This window comes from Wyeomyia smithii, chromosome 2 (genome assembly GCF_029784165.1).
Source record: "Wyeomyia smithii strain HCP4-BCI-WySm-NY-G18 chromosome 2, ASM2978416v1, whole genome shotgun sequence".
NCBI lineage: Eukaryota > Metazoa > Arthropoda > Insecta > Diptera > Culicidae > Wyeomyia > Wyeomyia smithii.
In genome coordinates this window covers 72685678-72706347 of record NC_073695.1, presented here as the reverse complement: position 1 = coordinate 72706347, position 20670 = coordinate 72685678, and the positions used below count along the sequence as shown (strand labels likewise).

Sequence of the window (20670 nt, the reverse complement as noted above, 5' to 3'; positions counted from 1 at the left end):
GTTAGAAAGATGCGTGAGAAAATTCAATTTTTCCATAACATGTTTTTGACCATTATTTTGTACCCATTGTGCGAGAAGCGTTACTCCGCTATAATTTTGAGTTTTGTTGAAATTTGGCATGCTATGTTGAGTCCGACTTTGAACCAATATCAATATTTACTACATCAACGTTTTCTTAGAAACCTAATATAATATTTAATCAGATGAAAGAGAAAATTTGATCATTCGTTATCAGTTGCTTGAAGAGATAACACTCGTTAGTTTCTTGTTCTCCGAAATCCATAATTCGAGATCAAATACTTAGAACATGCTAGTTATACCATATAAAATCTAAAGGAATACAAACGAGGTACGATTGAATTCGCAATGGATTATCACTTATCAGATTATTAATAAGTAATAAGTGAAACTGCAAACGTGAAAAAATGCGAAATATAGCAAAGTGTCAAGCTAAAGAGAATCATGTCATGTCATGTCTGATTGAGTAAGTGAAAGTTTTGAGAATTTCTTAGTGCAATTTTAAAGAAAACAACAACTGTCGCATCTACAACGGCTGAAACTGAACTGTATTGATTGTTTGCGTAGTTTTCAATCAGGTGAGTGAATTTTAAAATAATTAATTACCTATTTGAATCTTTTTTCCACCAACTTACAGTAAAAATGGAATCGATTCTGTTTGTGGTAAGCATCTGCCTAAATCTAATGAAAATTATTATAACGTCCAACAGCTGGATCCTAAAATACTGACCGAAATATTCTCGAATTTTGCAAACGATGCCTATTTTGCCAACTATTCGTTGAAGTGGTTGATTGAACAGCGTTCTAGAGTTCAATTAAAGGATACTGATTCTGTATGCGCAAAACATAGCTACAGTTTCGGGGAAAACTGGATGCCTTTGAAAAGGTGCTACCATCCGGAGCATGTGCAAAATGCGCTACCAGCGAAGAAAATAAATGTAAAAGGACTACGACAAGCTTCATTAGATCAGTTTAAATTCATACATAAGGTTGATCCTAGTTTTCCCCTTTTTAAAACACTTTCTCGGCATCATGGATCAACATGAACTTCCGAAGTAATCGAAGTAGCGAAGGAAAACAATGATCCTGATTATTCTACCTGCGAAACGAAATTTCAGTTTGAGCAAAAAAAAAAAAAAAGAAACTCATTTTTCGTACATGGCTAAATGTTCTGATTCAGTTGCATCGACATAAACTTAAAAAAGTTAGTATTATTTTTCAACATCACTGAAGACGGACACAGGTCACAGAGATTCAAAATTAACTTAACTTAAATACGCAATGTTGTTTTACGTATGTTAGTATTTTTTAGTAATATAATTCATTAGAACAGCTCTCTACACGCTAACGAAGAAAACTTGACAGCTGAAAGTACCGTACTTGTTTTTATTTTTGCTGTCAAAATCTCGGAAATGAATGAAAACATGGCGAGATTCCCGACTGGTGCTGACTGTCTTTGAAAATAAATTTTAAAATGAGGTTAGCGGTTAGTGAAAATGTCTGGATTATTAGAAATTATACTTACAAAAGATCAATTTTAAAGTTACTGTTTACAAAATAAATTGTTTAGACTTCATTCTGCGATAAAGTCACAGTGTTGTTCAAAAACAACATGGTAATATTTGCTCATTAAAAAGTGAATCTTTCAATTTTTTTATGCATATTGGTTAGTTTTAGAGCGGTAAACCGGTTAAACAAAGATTTTATGATTTTAGATGATTTTTTAACGTCGTGCGCATTTAAGGGTTAATAAAGACCACTATCAGTTCATTATAAACGTTAATTTATAGTTACATGTCCAATAAGTCCTGTAACGTCATACAGCGTCATCAAAATTAGGTTTATCAGACAATAAAATCAATCAGTGTCTTGAAAACTCGGGTAGAAGTGGTAACCAGAATCACAAGCGTGTTGTAAAAGCATTTACGTGGATTTCCAATGCTTCGACCAGGGATGTAACCACAAAATGGAATCTGTTCAAGTCTTTTATTCAGAGTGACAAGAACCGGGAGGGACTGCATACGTACAAAGTGTAGAAGGTTCCAAATCGTAACGACCGACAAAATACGGTGGAAAATAAGGGAGCAGAAACTGTCAAAATTTGCCAAGAAATACCTAATTTGTGGCAAAAAAAAGCGCCTTTCGTGACTAAAAGCAAAACAAAGCCTTGGTGCTACATTCCGATTCGGAACTCGACCTTCTGTTTATTTAAACACAGACTTCGCAGCTAACTGTTCAGTGTACAGGACAATTGCGGGGCTAGCGCTACGATCCTACTGACACTAACAGTCTCTCCCGAGCAGAGACTCGGACCGTCTGGAAGATATTACACTCTCATCACAACCTAAATTACATAAAATATATCTATCAACGGTCTCAGCAATACAAAAAAATTATTCTATCAATTGTTTGTAAACTAATCTCTCGTTAAGTTGTTCAGTTTAATAGCTATTCCTACATTCTCTTTTAAAACCTGGAACATCGTCCAAAATAGACACAATCAACAGGTCTCATGAAAGACGTAAAATTTACCTACGTCTACTTCTGTTGTTGAACTTTGCGACCTGCAGCGGAACATGATAGCAAGCGTTCGAAGAAAGCAGGAAAAAATACGCTCTGCGAGGTAGATACCAATAATCTTTGCCATCCACACACACACACATAAAAAGTTTTTCTAACAAATGTTTATCTGAGGATTTGCAGAAGCCGTAACGCAAAACAAATATCTAGCAGGGAGTAGCGAGTAACAGGAGCGAACAAAAACAATGTCGTGAAGTTGTGAGTCGACCGGCTCGAAACCATTTCAGCATACAGATTAAATAAACATTGATAAAGTAAAAAATAAAAACGTTGGATCTACTCAAGTGCTGCATCCTAGACAGCGGCATATTTGAAAGCGAGTCTTATACTTTTTCTCTGCAGGTTGTGAACACTGTTTGTTTGAATTAATTCGTTGAGTCTAGAGAAAAAGTTTTGACTTTTCATACGCTGCTCGTGAATAACATCATTAGTCACTCACTTAAGAAGCGCAAAAAGATTCGAGAACAAGATATTCATTAACCTTCTTGAATCGTCGAACCGACACGGAGCGGAGGCGGCGCCAACGGAAGTTCTTTATTACCGAAGAGCCATGACTGTCTGAAAGTCACCGAAATGCACAACGAGCCAGGCGCCTCCTCCGTACTGTTGCCTACCTGCCGTTCTATTCAGTTGCAATTTACTCATCAATTAACTAATAAACTGTCATACAAGCCGCTAGTCCGCCACGACCGACGCTCATGATCGTTTTCATTCACGTTTTTATTCTAGTTTGCTTGCATTGTAGTGTACAAAAAAGGCAAAACCTGTAAATCACACAATCTCTGAACTTGTGACAGAAAATTTATGACGGCCATTTTGTGATTTTATGGCATTACTCACTGTGCTGCTGCTAGCTAGCAAGCTACCACATCGTTGGTTGAACTGGAGAACAGTGACTGAGTGGAAATTCTTCGCAAACTTTTCGAACTATCACCGAGTGCCGCACTTGGCACGGTACACCGCGAAAGTGGGTTGTTTTATCCCCGGAGGACAGATTGCAACTGATTACGGGGAGCCCCGAGCGAGCGGTTCTGTGAGGTCTTCTGCCACACCGAGCGCAACGGTCATTTTATGATAGAACAGCTTACACTTACTTGTTGAAACTGGTAACTCGATGATAGCCCGGTGCGACCGACGGGGCGAGACGCTAATTTAATCAGACAACGCGAGCTGGAACATTTACGCTGCTGATGGTGATGGTGATGGATGTTACTTAGTGCGATTCTAAGATTCCACCTCATGCAGCCCCTGAACTGTGCTGTGGTTTGTACGTTTGAGCTACGGGTCCGATACTTTTGCATTCGCTAAGATGAACGTTCGGTGTGCGATGATTGCGGTGGATTGGTTTAGTTCAATTTAGACTGTCTTCTATATGGATAACCCGGTTGGTATTATTTGATTTTCTCTTTTTTGGGTTTTGAATTGAATGTATGCAATCAACATATAATTCGCTAATGTACAAGATGTTTGATTTGCCAACATTTATCGTTCCGCTCTGAACTGATTTTGGAAGTATTTTTCGTTTTGAGTTAAAAAATATCTCAATATTTTTTAGTTTTAGGTTTCACAATTGAAGAACATTTGCACTTTTTTTTTTATTTTGGATATTCTCTTCCATCATTTCTGTCATGAAAGCTATTGTGAAGGCTTTTAATACAATCGGATACAACATACTCCTATTTTATATTGACGTAACGTCTGATATCTCTAGACCTCGTGGATTGATGCTGATTATACGTCAACTACGATTTCGTTCAAGATATTCATGACAGCATCACAAAGCAGATGATAACTCTAAATCGACCAATGACGCTTGGTAATTTCTGCTAAACGCTCCAGCTAACATCGCTGGACATCGAGTGAAGTAATTTATGGTGAGCACGGTTTTTATCGCCACAACCTAAATCGTGCATTGGAAGGTATTGTTCTGTTTTCAAATTAGAAAATTATATTGTGATGGGGAACGCTTTTCCATTGCCTGTTGAAAATTACCCCAATCACCCTAGCCATATCCAACGGCAGCTAGGGAAGGGTCCTCGGTCTACGGCGACAACTGTTTAAAATTAGCACTCACTCCAACCGGCGAAGCGTGAACAATGAACCGGTCGGTGATAAGATAATTACGCGCTGGTCGTTCCCGCCCGGCCCGAGCCCAATCATTGTTGTGCTATAAATTAATTAAATCCAGGTCGAAGCCGGCAGCTCCGGTACCGGTACCGATAAGTTGCGGGATGCCTGGAGAAACCAAGCATCGCCAAAGTCACGAGTCTGCAACGTTAAGACCGGGATTAGAAATACCGCCCACGCCGGAGGGTGTGATTTCGAAAAGGAATTAGCTATCTTTTTTTTATTGTGTTGTGAAAGAGTTTGAAAATAAATGACTGAACGTTGATTTAAGGATGATCGTATGAGTGCGATTATTCTTCTGATTTCAGTTAGCTTCGCTCTGTTGTGGCGATAAACGATGCAATTGCCGATGCTGATTTGAGCTTATTATCCAGCTATGTACTGGTAGTCGCATGGCAGGCCGGAGTCTATACTATAATTGGGCAATTTATTTCAATTGGTGGAATGTACAGTGGTTTACCAACACTACTCAAAGAGAAATTTTTTACCAAGGCTGTGAATGATAATAAACTGTAGATACCAATTTTAGTGTCATTATTTGGTTTGGTTTATTGTATTAAATAGTTTTCACAAAAAAAAAAAATGGAGCGTATTTTGATGTCATACAACCTAACTTTGAATATAGAGATGAAATATTTTGGTAATGGCTAAGGGCCCAACATTCACAGGAATGGTTAAAAAGCTAAAATCTTTTTAGGGCAGCTATTTCGAGCTTTACTTTTTTTCGCGTTTGTCGACCTGTGTTACTCATCTCTACTCTACCCGCTTGTTGAGTGAAATGTTCGAATCACTTTGTTGTTTTGGAACTAGGTTCTGTTATTTCTTGTGTCTTATGACCATGCATTAGAAAAAAAAGCAACAAATTAAACAAAATAAATGGCAGCTTCGCGCTTGTAAGAGTTTCTGCAAGGAAAACAGAAATCGCAATGCATGTGTTAGTGAGACTTGTAACCTGTGCGATTGCAATTTTAGCATCAGGCAGAAAATTGCCTTAATTTTGGATACCGCTGCAAGAGGGTGTAAAGGTAAAAATAACCCTGATTTGGATACTCTAGTAAGAGCGTGTACCCAACATGACAACTCTCACCGTTAGCGCTGAAAATCGTTCTCATAAATTTGTTTAATTTTCGTTTGAAATCATTCGTTTTATCGTTATTGTCGCGTTAGATAGGTTTGATATCGTCAGCTTAGTGATGGTTTACATTTCATGTTTATTCTCACCAATTTTTTTTCCTGAAACTAGTGTATTTGGTGTAGGTGATTGCTACACTACAGGTTGTAGAGGCACTCGAATATACAACAATTTCAATGGAATCAGTAAGATAAGTATAAATTATTGTTTCGATTTTGTTATGTGTTGATATTCGAGCTCATACCCAGTAAAAAATATTCGACGTGCTATCTTACGTCGCGCTCAAAGTGCAGGAAAATTTCGCGTGTGTGGATTGCAATATTGTGTTTTTATTCCTGCTGTTTTTTTCGATCTTTATCACGCATTTGCTTATGAAAATAAGTGACATTTATCATAAATAACTGGCAAACGTGTATAGACCATTTTACGAAATGGTAGGGTAGGATACACGGTAAGCTTCGGTTTGCTGTTCCATGTTTTGTGTTAAAATTTTGTTCATGAATTAAGTTCTGAAACGTCTCGTAAACTAGTCTATAGCGGTGTAGGGTCGTTTTTGTTTCGCTCAACCTGTGAATCGTAGCATCTCGGTTGCTCCGATTTTTTTTTTCATTTTTTGCGTAAAGCCTTGGATCTGTTTGGATGACTTCATGCGGTGAATGGTTTTAGAAAGGAGCGACACGTCTGTGCAGGCGCTGCATTGTTGTAATAACTTATTTCAACTCATGTATTAAGCCGCAGAATGAGGCACAACAACAATCATTGATATGTCATAAATTAATCTCATAAATGTTTATCACTTTTTTTTTTGGGAACACAATATATCGGAAACTTTCCAGATGTTTTTCGAATCTAGCGTTCAGAATTTTCTCTATTGCATCAACGAAAACCATGAGCAAGTTGAAATCTCTTTTTTACCATCTTTGGAGCATAACAGCTTATCATTCAGGTTTTTGACGAATTTTGAAACAAGTTTTTGTGAAATAAAGCTTAACCGTATTTGGAATCGAAGAACTGGGTTCACTGCTCAGCGAAACGGTGTTTTTTCTTTAACTGTGCGAGTTGAAAATGTCTAGAATTTATTTTCTTTGAGTTGCAGAGCGGGTTAAGAGAAGTGATTATGTTCAAAGCGAAGATTGGTGATGGAGTTTGAGCAGCAAGTCGAAGTACTTGCGAAGGATTTGCAATAAAGTGTAGCAAATGTGATACTATTTTGACCAGGCACAAGGCAGCAACATGCAATGGCGGTGGGAACGACAGATAAGTAAAATTGTATCTTACACTGTAGAGAGGGACAATCATATAAAAGAGATTTTGTCAACCTACGTTTACTTGTATATTTTGAGATATTTTATGTGTTTTGCCATAACTTTATAGACCTTGCAAAGTCCGTGGGGACGGACAAAATAGCAGCGGCAGTTTGCTTCTTTTAATATTAGTTTGGCATACACACTTAGATTTTATTGCCGAGAACTCAACAGCTGATTAATTCAGCGGAATATTCTACAAGTTTTCGGCAAAATATTTAAGAACATCGGCACATGAAATGTCAATGCTTGCTGGTTTACGGTAGATCGATATATTTACCGAATGTTCGTCGAAATATATTGCTGACATCCGCAACAGAATCGACGAATTCGATCAGCTGTTGGGAAGTTTGCCGAGACAAATTAAGTGTGTAGAATAGTCTTTCAGAAATACCAGCAGCGATACCAGACCTACTGATTTTTTTGCATTTCTACGAAATACCAACTCATATGAATAAGTTTAGCTCGGTCGATAAATAACGCGATTGATCTAATAATTACGCGATGTATTCCTTTCAAAGACCGCTTATGTCGAAGCGCGTCTAGTTTTCCGAGGGTATTCGGGATTTTATTCAGGAGAATATTAAACATCTCAACATTGGAATGATTCTGGTGGTGGATGGATCTTGCGCGCGTCACTCACGATGATTCACGGTCTTTAAAAAAAAGATACTCGTTGCTTGTAATAGTAATTAGCTAAATTCACCCGTAACACTATTGGATTCAGCCAATTATCATGTCTGTGCGCGATCTACAGCTATTGGTGTGTGGGAAATTGAAATGTAAGTTTTGCTGCTGACCAGAATCTTTTGCTCTATTTGTTGATTTTTCTAGCTTTTGGGTAGTCGTTTTATATTACATTTGCTTATTATGACTTGTTTGGCGTTTTGTTCACAAATTTTGGAGTACGTCTTGAAAAATATGTGTATCTGCATTTTTGGAATTTTTGGGGCTTTGATAGGCCACTCTTGCGTCGATGAACAAAAGAGAATCGACGCCGCGTCCCTACGCGTCTTCATCGGGAGGAGGCAATAGAGCGGTCGTGCATAATGCTTCGTTTATGGTTTGAATCGGTCCCAAATCAGGGAATCGCTTTTTAAGATCAGACGAAAGTCGTTAGTCGATCTATTAAGCATGAAGCCAGATGTCCGGGTGACTGATTACCTAGAGACTTCGCATCGATACCTTCCATGAGTTCGTATTTTCCATAGATAGATTATCAACGCGATAAAGTTTTCGGCAAGGTTGCATATTCAATTTCGGGGTGTCAATTCCATTCAATTTGCCACGTGCTGATAGCTCCCCGATCAGAAGAGCATAACTGAAAAATTTCAAAATTCTATCAACGGGAGATACAAATAACATATTTTGATACGATTTTGTATTTTCCCATTTGCTTTAGATAACAAAATTAAACCTGAATGAGTTATAAAAACAAATCCTGAAATGAAGTTGTTCTGAAACAAATCTAACAATTCTTTCGTCTCTATCCAAACCTGTTGTTTATAAGAATGGTTGTTATTATACTGTTCTATGTGCTATTTTATTTTGTTAGAAAGCTGATACGTTAGTAACAAAGTTTGATATAGGTTTGATATTAGTAGAATATTTTTTGTTATGATTTCTGTGATTTTAACACTTAATGGGATCAAAATTAAAACACAACCTGGAAAGTTTTTCACATAACAAACTAACAGCCTCTGGTATATTTTTGTTTTGTCTTTCTGATCGGGTCGCTCCACAAGTACAATTTTCTAACTTGATGTACGACAAACTTGCAGTCTTAAAGTAATACTACAAGTTTTTTGAAGAAAGCGATGCTCTAACTCTTGTGCCTAAACTGTGAGAGCCCATATTCAGCAGGATGTTCAACCAATATTCGCGGTGAATATTATAATATTTACAGCGAATATTGACTGGATATTGCACTGAATATGGGCTATTACGCTTCAGACATAAGAGTTAGAGCATTACACTGTTCGACAAACTTATGGTACTACTTAGGGACTACAAGTTTGTCATGCATCGTATTTCTAAATTGTACTTATGAAGCGAGCTGTACCCTAAAATTGAATATGCAACCTTGGTTTTCGGTATAACCTCACCAAGGAAATAATAGAAGTGGCGAAACGTTGACGTGGATAGAACTTTCGTAGTCTTCGTAACATTGTGTAGTCGGCTATAATAAATCAGTGGGAGATACTTTTCGATAGTTGAATAATGATTTTATAAAGAGATGTTCAAATATTAGAGCCTGTCTTAATTTAACCACAGGTCCTGTTTTTTTAGAGTGTTTTTAGGGTGGTATATCAAACAGAATGAGTTTGGATTGTGTAACAATTTTCGCGGAGGTTATTATGAACTAGTAGGTGCGGTATTTGTTATTATGAACCCGGTACACGAACTCAGCGCATCGTTTACCAAAACGAACCCTGCTGCAAGCCTTACCCTCTTCTCTAACATCCCAATGATTTCTCGTGGAAGTGCAGAGGTGTTCTTGGCTTCCAATAAAGCGAGTATCACGTCAACATATTCCTATACACACTCCTTCTTTGACCTGCATTCGGCGGTCAATCATGCTCATGCTCATGCTCAATAAAGCTTAACCGTGTTTGGCATCGTTTGACACCAAAATTTCAGAATGTAAAAATGTTGAGTTCTGCCGGTGTTGCATGAAACCGACGATATCCCCATCTGACTGTAAGGATGTAACCGGCGCCGTTATCGGTCTATGAAAATCGGGTCATTGAGTGATGCACAGTGAGAAGGAATTACCACTCCCAGTCGTTCTTTCAGTTGATTCATTGTGCATCTTGAGTGGCTCGGACCCATCACGGAGTAGTAACCATTGATAAGTACAGTCAGAGCTATTTTTTTGTCATGTTTGTGATTGATTGTTTAGGGATAGATAGGCCGGAATTTTCCTAGCTGTGAAAAACTGGTTCAGAATTCGGTCTCGGCGGGTTTGTTTCGGTCTGCAGCGGAGGCAGCCATCATGGGATAATGAGTTTAGTCTCGAGATCGGTACGCGACACACGCATCGGTTTGTTTTGTTTATTTTGTGCGCGGGTTGAGCTGTTTCATTTTGCAGTTTGTGTCCCGTTTGTGTGCTGCGAAGGCTTCGCTATAGGCTACCCCCGGCTAAATGTTAAGGAGCTAAAAACAGCGCCCACCGAGGATTGTCGCAACAGCTAGTGGATACCGTGAGCTTCAGGAGCAGCTGGAAAGCAGTATCGGACGACCAGCACCGCTGCTGACAGCTAGAGTAACCGCAATGAACGAATAAGTTTATGTCAAATTTTGTTAGTTGCGTTTCTTAAGTGATCTAAAAGTCCGTTAGAGGTACTTGGCCGCCCAATAAGGGTTTCGTTGAGCGAATAAATGAGTGTACAGGACGCCTCTCTGTTACAGATTTCATTCGCTGCATTTGTATTATTGTAACCTCCAGATTCATTTCAATCCCCTATACACCTACGTATGCAGAATCTCTCCCGTAGCATCCCAGCCTCAAATATCTAGTTGAAAACATCACTGTTCCTTCATTACATCGCTTCATTGTTTACCGCTCAGAAATGAAAAGGTGTTACTTTGCGACCAGAGTTGCCGAGGATGATTGCAAAATCATTCAAAAAACGAATCTAGTTTTTCCAGATTGGCTCGAGTTTTATCAAACAGGTCCTGATGAGTCTTCTCGCGGTTAACACGATGAAGTTAGTAGAATACTACAAGGTATTGGCGCTAGCGGCCACCAATGGACTTGTTCTTGGATTCCAAGTCGTTATATTTTCGCATTAGGAAAACATAAGTTTTCTCCTGGTGCTCATGACAATCACTCAGTAGTATCGAAAGTGTTTTGTTTCGTTTCTCATTTTCGAGTCTGCGTCGCCCCGTCTGCATTCGTGTTGCATGATAGATTTTGGTTCAATAATCCAGAGTATCTGAAATACAACCGGAATAGGTCCGCATGTGGCCTATGGCGACCTGGACATTTTATATGACCACCGAAGTAATTAGAGGCATGGTACGGTTCTAACTACTGCTTTGATCATATTATCGGCCTGATATCCGGCCATCCTCCTCGATAACATAGAGGAACGCAATACCTTTTTATTGCCGGTAATTGAACTTGTATTTATTGAAGGAAAAACGAAAAAACTAAAAAAATATTAATATTCGTTTTTCGAATATATGCTTAAATCGAACAGTGCCAAAATTGTACCGTGCCAAAAACGAAACGTGCCAAATTCGAACGGGTCTGTATATTTTAACTCTTGTTTAACATATTTCACTACGCCTGTTATACACCGTGTATCTCCAACAGTCATACGGGCTCCACTTGCTATCATGTTGAAAACAAGGAAGAAGTTGAATTTTCTACACGCAGTTTTTTGTTTCGAGTTGAGTGTAGATTTTTGCAAAGTAGGCGGGGCGACGCAGACCCGAGAATGAGAACAAAACTAAACATCTTCTATACTAATAAGCGATTGGCATAAACACCAGAAGAAAATTTCGTCGGTGTTATGTAACACTGGCATTATAGTTTCGAGAGAAACGCGTTTGAAAGTTAACGTCGAAATTTATTTTTTCAATTTTCAAAAAGACTTTGAAGGTTAATACTTTCTATTCTAATTCAACTATTGGGTCTATTACATATTGAGCACGTTGTACAACCTTATTTTTACTAACTTTAAGAAGAAATTTTGCTTTGTGCTACCAAGGCAATTCTACTTATAATTGTGGATTTTTTGTGAATTTCGAAACGGGGCTTCGTGGGAAAAAAATTACAGCATTTTGCATCGTTTGTCATTAAGAACTCAAAAATGCAAAAAAATGTTTCTCATTCTCGCGTCTGCGTCGCCCCGCTTGCATAGCAGAAAAAAAGTTGCCTGAAACCAATGATTTGTGCTTTCCTAATGCGAAAATTACCCTAATCAATATAATTGATAATTTTCAAAGAGAAATGCGTGCTAAGAACGTCGATGATCGCACCACCGAAGGCGTTCAATATTTTTCTTGGCCGCACATAATAAATTTGCTCTTCGCTCTGCCCTCCGGTAGCTGTGCCAGTAAAAAACCCAGCAGCATACGATGGTATTTTATCTATCCACTCACATATAAATGACTAAGATGCATTAAGTCGTTTGCTTGCTACAATCGTTTGGAATCTGACGCAACATTTGCAGGTTCATTTTTAACTTTACAAAATGTACTCTAATATAGAAAGCAAAGACGTAGTCCTACGTCAAAAACATTTGAAACATGCAGAACTTTGAATCCGTTTCATTTAAATAAACATGGCTTGCATCCGATTGCAAAAAAACAAATGCTGTTTTCTTTCTTTAACGATAGGTAACGTTGGACATGACTCTCCCCCCTTGAATTACGTAACGCTGATCAGCCTGACCCCCCTTCGAAATTTTCAATTTCGAGCAAACATCACGGTTACGTAACTGTCTCTACTACCCCCCCTCCCCCTCCTTCCTACGTAACAATAAGTAACGCAGATTCAACCCCCCTCCCCCCTTCATGCGTTACGTAATTTGTGTACGACGCCTAACCTGTTATAAAAGCTAGTTGTTGACAGTATTGTATGGAAATAGAATTTCAATACTCGTGGCTATTCTAATTTTGCCATTAAAGAACACAATATCACCACTTTGCAAACTCTCACGAAATGATTAGGACACTAAAAACAAGGCCCTTCACATTGTGTATTTATGGAATGCTTAAACTTTGACCAATTATTGTCTTCTGATAATTATTTCAGTGGTACTTCGGTCACATTTACGACTGTCAGTAGTGTCAGGGTCACACGCTTGCTCACAAATCATTTCGTTATCATCTCCATTCGTTATCACCTCTGGCGGTTGTCACAGCGTAACGCTAAATGCGAAACATCGATTCTTGGCCGGCACTTTGGTGTCACGTGCTTTACTTTGAAGAAAATATTTTTCGGTCCACTGTTGCTCATCACCCCAGGTCCCGGCTGTGCCGAATTGGAGCACAACTTCGACAACGCAGAGGGAGACAGAGAGAGAGAGAGATTTGCAACCTACCGCGCTTTGGTCACTGGTTTTGCGATGGCACCAGCACCGATTGTACGCCTAGGTGATAACAAATTACCGCGGACGATAATTGAATTTAGCTTTGCTCAACAAACCGTCAACTGCGGATGCCTTCGAGCGATTCATTGTGGTGTTATTTAAAGTCTTGAAATGGTATTACAATGGGAGGGGTTAAGGTTTGTGGATGACGACACACAACTACGGGACGAAAGTTTGCTACTGAAGGCACTCAACCTACATATAGATAATTTACAGTTTATAGTAAACGCTGTCTGGTTATCACGGACTAGTGCATCCTAAGTTTATGCGGATTAAACGGATAGCTTTTCGTCACCAATAAAGGGGATTATTATGATTCCTAATAAATAATTTACAATCAAACGTGAAGGAAGGTATGGTAGTCAGTTTCTAGCATCTTTAGAGAGCCTCGTTCTGGGAAACTTATCTCCCCACCATCGCTTTTTGCTATAGAATTACTGTGCATAAGTTAATAATAGTATACTATAAAGTTCTAATAATGAATGAACTTATTCTTCAGCTCTGAGTGATGATAATTTAAACTAAAAACTATTCGCCTTTGTTGAGAGATTCAATTGAAACGCTCAACAAATCATGCCAATAATTAACCTGTTTACATCACTCGTGTCCACTTTCCACTTCATCGTCAGTTCATTAATTTTACAAATTGCTTTTTCTACGCCCGGTATTGCCCCCCCTCGGGTGTGGCATTATAACTCGAGAAATGGTACAATTACCAGGATACGCATTTGACGCTCGTCCTAACATCGTTAGCAAGCATTCAACGGAAAGTTGCCTTACAGTTTAGTAATTTTCCTCTCGGTCCAAGTCTCGTCCCTCGAGAGGTCACAGTAACGTTGTGTAGCTTTATCGTATTCTGCTCCACGAAGTGGAAAGCTAGTAGTTATATGAGCGGCATACTATTTGTTTGTTCGTTGGCTTGGTTGCTGGTGACAACCGAAGCGGTAGGAAAAAACTATCCCGTCCATACGACCACTGCAGCAGGAGCAAAGAAACCCTTAACTGTTTTCTCTCCGCCCGGCAAGGTCACAGAACTCCAATCAAGAAATTTCTCGTTCTCCGGTATTTCCATGAAAGAGTGTCAACAATCAGCGAATGAAGGTACCCTCGATGGCGTCAAAAACACCTGCCCTGTCTGTTATGCACTGGGCGACATTCAGCCAGCCGGAAAGTTCAGGACCCGTCCACGGCAAAAATTCAGTCACCGTAGCGAAAAGTTTGTCCTTTTTGTGGCCCGATTAGCACTCTCCCGGAGTGCAACTAGAGAAACTTGGAAATGATTTCCAAACATTCGTTAAGCAGCGACCATCGACTACGGGCAACTATTCACCCGAAGAAAGTGGAAACTTTTTCCGCTTGCCAATGATGTTTTGGACACTTCGTTTGATTGCTTTTTTGGTTTCCGTCGGTGCAACGTGGCACAACTTTTCGGCAGAACCGAATCGGTGCGGCGAGTGTGTAGCAAAAAGTTATTCGAATCGGACATTTCAGTTCAGGGCGACGAGAAGTTTGATTGTACTTTGTTTACAGGAAAGACGCACACTTCACCTAATCCCAGGGTGGATTATGAGAAAGTTTCCAATAGGTTGATTATGAGAATCATGCACTTTTCGGATGAGGTTTATCGTTGGCATCGCTTTATTTCTCAGCTGGTGTTCTAATGCGTTGAGCACAGCGTCGTTTACGAGTGAAGAAGAAACTGATATAAATTATTATTGAATGGCGAGTGGGGGTATTTTTAGTATTTCAAGAACTAATTCTGTTTTTCGAATGGCACAAAGAAAGGAGTATTGACTTTTTATTTTAGTTCTACGCCATATATTTAAGTAAAATAATCGGTAAGCCAAACAAATTTAATCAGTGCTTTATGCACAGAATGACAAATAATTATATTGCATAATCGATTGAAGGTTTAATACTTGTGAAAAAAAAAACATTAAAAAATGTTTGCTCTCAGTTAACGAAATCAACTTGGGTAGATCAATTCAATTGGAATAAAGTTGAACTAAAATTTGTGAAATATGTCTGAAGAATCTATATAAAATACTCAAAACCAACAAGCACAGAAGTAACTGTCTCGGATAGCCGAGGCCCTACCGGCGCGGAAGTCTTTGGAGGATCGGAACCGGTAGACAACTCCCGACGTCTAATGGTATTTGATGAGAGACGAACAAATGGGTCTTCCCGTATACCTTGCAGGACAATCTGGAATGCAAGACTTCCGATAAGGCCTCAGGTAATGTGGCTTTTTCTGGTGCGATAATTATACCATCATCGAAACCAGGAAATACCCCTTAGCACCTGGTAGCAAACTCCAGCTCTGATAAAACTGCCTCAGACCATCCCGCAGATCAAATCGACTAGCCAGGTGGAATAGCTGGGGTGGGATGCTAGCAAATACGACCTCTGGAGAATAAACTCTCAAAAAACTGGTTTCTAATACAAACACGTCTGGAAGCTTTATACCGAAAACCCTTTTCTTCGAACCGTTCATCTTTAATCAATTTACTATACCGGGACAACACTAGCTTTGCAAAGGAACGTCAACGCTATTTACAATAACTCGGTGATGTGAAGTTCATCGTTCAAAACTACGCACCGACCGTTTTGGCGCTTCAAGAGATACACAGAGTTGATATTTCTAGGCTGAATCAATTTTTAGGCGGGCAATACAAGTGGACCTTACAAACTCGTCAAAATATCTACCATTCAGTAGATATTTTGACACAAAGTAGTGGTCCAAAGAGACAAAACTTGAAACTTACTTCCTTAGCGCCTTTCACCTTCATCTTAATGATGTTTTAGAAACAATTTTTGTATGAATAACCCGCAAAATCTCAAATTGTCCAAAGTTATGAAAATATTACAATATTAAAAATTAAAAAAAAACTTTTTTGCATTGAATTGTTGATTGAGCAAACTCGTAGAAGATTCAAAAATATAGAACTTTGCCGAGCAAATAAAATTCCTATCTTCATTGGATACAAAGTTATAAAACATATTATATGGAAAATACTCAAATTTAGTTTTTTACTCAACGCTAGCTCGCGTTGCTGCGCCATTACGTTAACGACGACAACAGCATATTTCTCAAATGTACATAATTTTAAACAAATATTAACATTTTGCCAGAAGATCTGTTTTCCTGTAACATGTTTCTTCAGTTTTCTAATTTCTACATAGTGAAGATCCCCCAAAAAATAACTACGAAGCAATCAGAAATGTACAAACTTTCGATCTGTTCTATCTTCTGATAACGCTATCTGTGGTTGACGTTGTACCAACTCTTACAGCGATTGATATCTCGAAAGGGCCAGGACCAGACGCTTTACCTCCATTATTTGTGAAACGATATTCTGCGAAACTAGCCGTGCCCCTCACAAATATTCTAAACAGCGCCCTCTCTAGCGGAGTCTTCCCTCGCGCGTGGAAGCATAATTCAATTACACCAATGCACGAATAACGTAGATATTGGTTCAAATAGTTTATCAAAGGTCAAAATTATTCGCCGATTGTAATACTCAACTGTCCGTCACGTTATAACTGACTATCAACATGATTTCGTGAACAAACGATCAACATCTATGGAGAAAGGCCAACAACTAGATGCAATAAAAACTTTTACAGAGCTTTTCACAAGGTTCATCTAGCTGTTGCGAAAATGAATCAATCAGGTCTACCCGAATGGGTAACCAATTTGCTGTTTTCATGTCTGACAGGTCGAACGGCTTCCGTCAATGTACCAGGAAGCCCATCCTCTTGCTTTCCCATACCTTCTAGAGTACCCCAAGGCAGCACATTAGGACCGCTAATCTTCGTACTCTTCGTAAATGATAATCGTGGCTGCATTGCTTCCGAGCCATTGTTGTTCGCCAACGGCCTTAACATTTTCCGCACCATTTCATCAGCCTCTAACCGTGGTGCTTTGTAGCGTGACATAGAAAACATCTTGTACTGGTACCTAGTAAACGGTATGGAAGTTAACGGGGACAAACGCAACATTATTACATTCAGCTGGCTTCGCAACCCATAACATTTTGGGAGCGAAAAAATAACACTATCGCCGTTTCCTTATATGGGGAAACCCCGTATCCCAGTCTAGTATCCATCCATTTTGATAAATACCTCAACATGTTGTTTGTTACATTGCTTGCATTATTGCGTTCAACAATGATCGCTAAGAATAAGTTCAAAGCCAACTTCTCACTCCAAAATCTAAGAAAATAAACTCACTTAAACTGTTCGGTGGCCTTAAAAAGATTTAAAATTAGATCTGATGTTGATTTCCAGCCTCCGAATATTTTCCCGGTTTTGGATATATTCATATTAGGTGGTAGTTGACAACATCTGGCTATTCCTCTGAAACCAGAAGGCTACCTTGGATTTGAGGAATGGGACCGATTTCTGAACTCTGAACATCATTTTGATTCATATTGACCGATTTTTTGAAAATATCGTTTTGAGCGTATAAGTAGAGTGATATCAAATCTAGAGATACATTTCAAAAGGTCCTATCTGCTTTGATTCTGACTTTGAGATCTGATTTCTTGTCTCTGGGCATCATTTTGGTTTTCAAGATATAGATAGAGGATGGTGTTTTGCAATTGAAGGCCGTTTGCCGAAAACCGGCTTGGAATGGCATCTGGATTTGGTAGCATCTCGATTCCGAATTGAATATTTTTAGCTCTTCTCTCATAACCGTAAGTTGCCACTTCGGATTAGAAAATAACGTAAGGGGTCGATTTTTGGCCAATGTGCATCATCTCGATTTCGGAAATACCCATTTTGAGTGGAATATTGTGATTTCCGGGAACCGGAAGTCACTATCTTGGATTTCGGAATGGCGTCTTGATTTGATTTCAGGTCTCTAGGAATTATCTCGATTCCAAAATACCCATATTGGCTGATATTCGGTAATTTTTGGTGTTTTCTCGAAACCGAAAATTTTTCTGGATTTCAAAATTGCGTCTGGAGTTGATTTTCGGCCTTTGAGTATCATTTTCCATGATAACCATAATAGGTGGTATTCGATAATTTTCTTAAACTCGAAGTCGCCATATCGAATTTCGAAATGGTGACTGGATTTTATTTCCGGTCTCGGTACTCTGTTTAAGTATTATTTATAATAGGTAGTATAGAGCCATGGGTGATTTCCGGTTTTTAGATATATAATCAGCTTCGGAAATACCTTTTTAGCTTAAATTACTCGAAATCTGAGCTCAAAACATAATACAACCCCTCCTTGCTACGTCACTAAGATACAGGAAAATCAATGTTATAAAAACATACTTGATATCTCACCAATACAAATTGGTAAGGTGATTACGTTTGGTGTTTAGAAGTTCTCAAATACCAAATTTATCCCCCTCCCCCGTACTGACAGTCTGTCTGTTCCCTATAAACTCAAAAACTACTGAAACGATCACCAAGAAAATTTGTACATAGGGGTTTTCGAATACGGGGAGTAATCCTCAAAATATTAATTTTGCTCTTACTCATAAGCGTAGGCGGGAGGGGGGGCTGAAGTTGTGGTTCATGGACGTGAAAACTTCCTCCCCTGTAACCGTGCTTATTTATATACAAATGTTTTTGAGTCTAAGATGTAGTTTTGCGACATTATTGTGCCATGTTTGACTTTTCTTAAAGCTCAGGGGGGGGGGGGGGTTGAACGATGTTAACCTTTGATGATTTTAAAACTGCTGCACCGATCAGTATTGAATTCGGTATGCAGAATCTATGGTAGCTATTATAATTCAACGACTTTGAATTTTATATATTCTATTAGCGTGGCAAGGGGAGGGGGATAATTTACTATTTTTAAATTCCTCAACACCTAACTTGATCACCGTGTTAATTTCGATAGGTGGCTATGTTTCCATAACATTTATTTTTCTGTATCCCAGTGTCGTAGCAAGGGGGGATAAACTAATTTCATCTATATCTATAAATGCGAATGTCTGTCTGTCTGTCTGTTCCCTATAGACTCAAAAACTACTGAACCGATTGCCGTGAAAATTTGTTCGAAGGGGTTTTCGAGGACGGGGAGTAGCACTAAAATATTGGCTTTGCTCTATCTCAAAAGCGTAGTCAAGGGGGGGGTTAATTTGTACTCTATAAACTTGGAAACGTCTTCCACAATAACCGTGCAACTTGAAATGCAGGGGATTTTTAGTATGAGGCGTATTTTTGTAACGTTAGTGTGTCATTTGAGACATCTAAATCGTTAGTGTGTCATTTTTCTACATCTCATTGGCGTAGTAAGTATGGGGAGGGAGATGAGCTATGTCACCCTTTTACAACTTTAAAACCGCTGAACCGATCATCATCAAATTCGGTATATGGAACCGGTAGTGGGTGATGTATTTCAGCGACTTTTTATTTTATGTATTTCATTAGCTTGGCAAGGGGGGGGGGGTAAATTAGTTATTTGGAAATTCCTTAATACCAAGCTTGATTACCGTGCCAATTTGTATACGTGGGTTCTAAAGTATGTTTCTACGACATTGGTTTTTCTGTATTTTAGTGGCGTAGTCTAGGGGGGTATATCAAATGTATTATTATATGTAAATTATTGTTAAATTCATCATAAAATTTATATACAGGTGTTTTCGAGTATGATTAGAGGCTTTCACGACATTGAGAGAAGGGGAAGAAAGTGGGTGAATGTTGTCATATAGCCTTATCAAACAATATCCTCATTGTCGTTAATAAAAGCTCATTGTAGTCCAGCACGCGCGCAAACTGGCGTCGCTTGACCATCGATCGTGGATGGTGTGTACAGTCAGTCCTTCACTTGTTCGGTTGCACTTCCGAACATCCTGCCCCACCTTGAAGGCGCCAGATTTCAAAACAATCAAAATGAAAAAACTGCTATGGTGCCTATGCCTAGTGGTTTTCTCCGGGCGGCCCCTTACCAACAGGAGGTGTATCTGGATATGTCTTCATTGGTAGATGGTATGTTCCGGTGTATTATGCCGACATGCTGATGTGGTCTTATTGATTCGAAGTGGTGTCGCACTAGCTATAGCAGTAAACCGGTTGTCTCCTTGCTTAAGACAAGATACTTAATATTGATGACAGTTTTGGTCGCCATGTTGACCGAGACACGTCATCCCTTCTTGGTTGATAGTTAGAGTTCTGTTTATTACCGCCCTTGACTTGCGGTCTTATATGTGCTGCTATCTGACTACTTCGCAAACCATACAATTCGCTTAACTTGCTTTAACGCATACCCTCATACGCGTTGTATTTTAAAGTCGCTGGTTTGGTTGAATTGACTCCTGGATCCTAACTTTATGTTGGAAGGGGTTGGTCCCACTCTATCCTTTACACCTAATCGTCGCATGACATCTCCCTATAGACGCCATTACCTGTAGCCCTTGTTACACCATTAGTTATTCTTCTC

General features: G+C 39.0%; 1 protein-coding gene across 4 annotated transcripts in view; it reads right to left on the bottom strand.

Annotated features, from left to right (window-relative positions):
* The window catches only part of LOC129721104 (axotactin), a 154003-nt gene that overhangs the window by 119242 nt on the left and 14091 nt on the right, over window positions 1-20670 (bottom strand). For 2 of the 4 annotated variants that reach the window (XM_055673250.1, XM_055673253.1), the window contains exon 1: window positions 3439-3599. The exons of the other annotated variants lie outside the window; for them this stretch is intronic. The gene's annotated coding sequence lies outside the window, so the exon portion shown is untranslated. Of the gene's footprint in view, window positions 1-3438; window positions 3600-20670 lie in introns of those variants that run through there. 4 annotated transcript variants of the gene reach the window in all.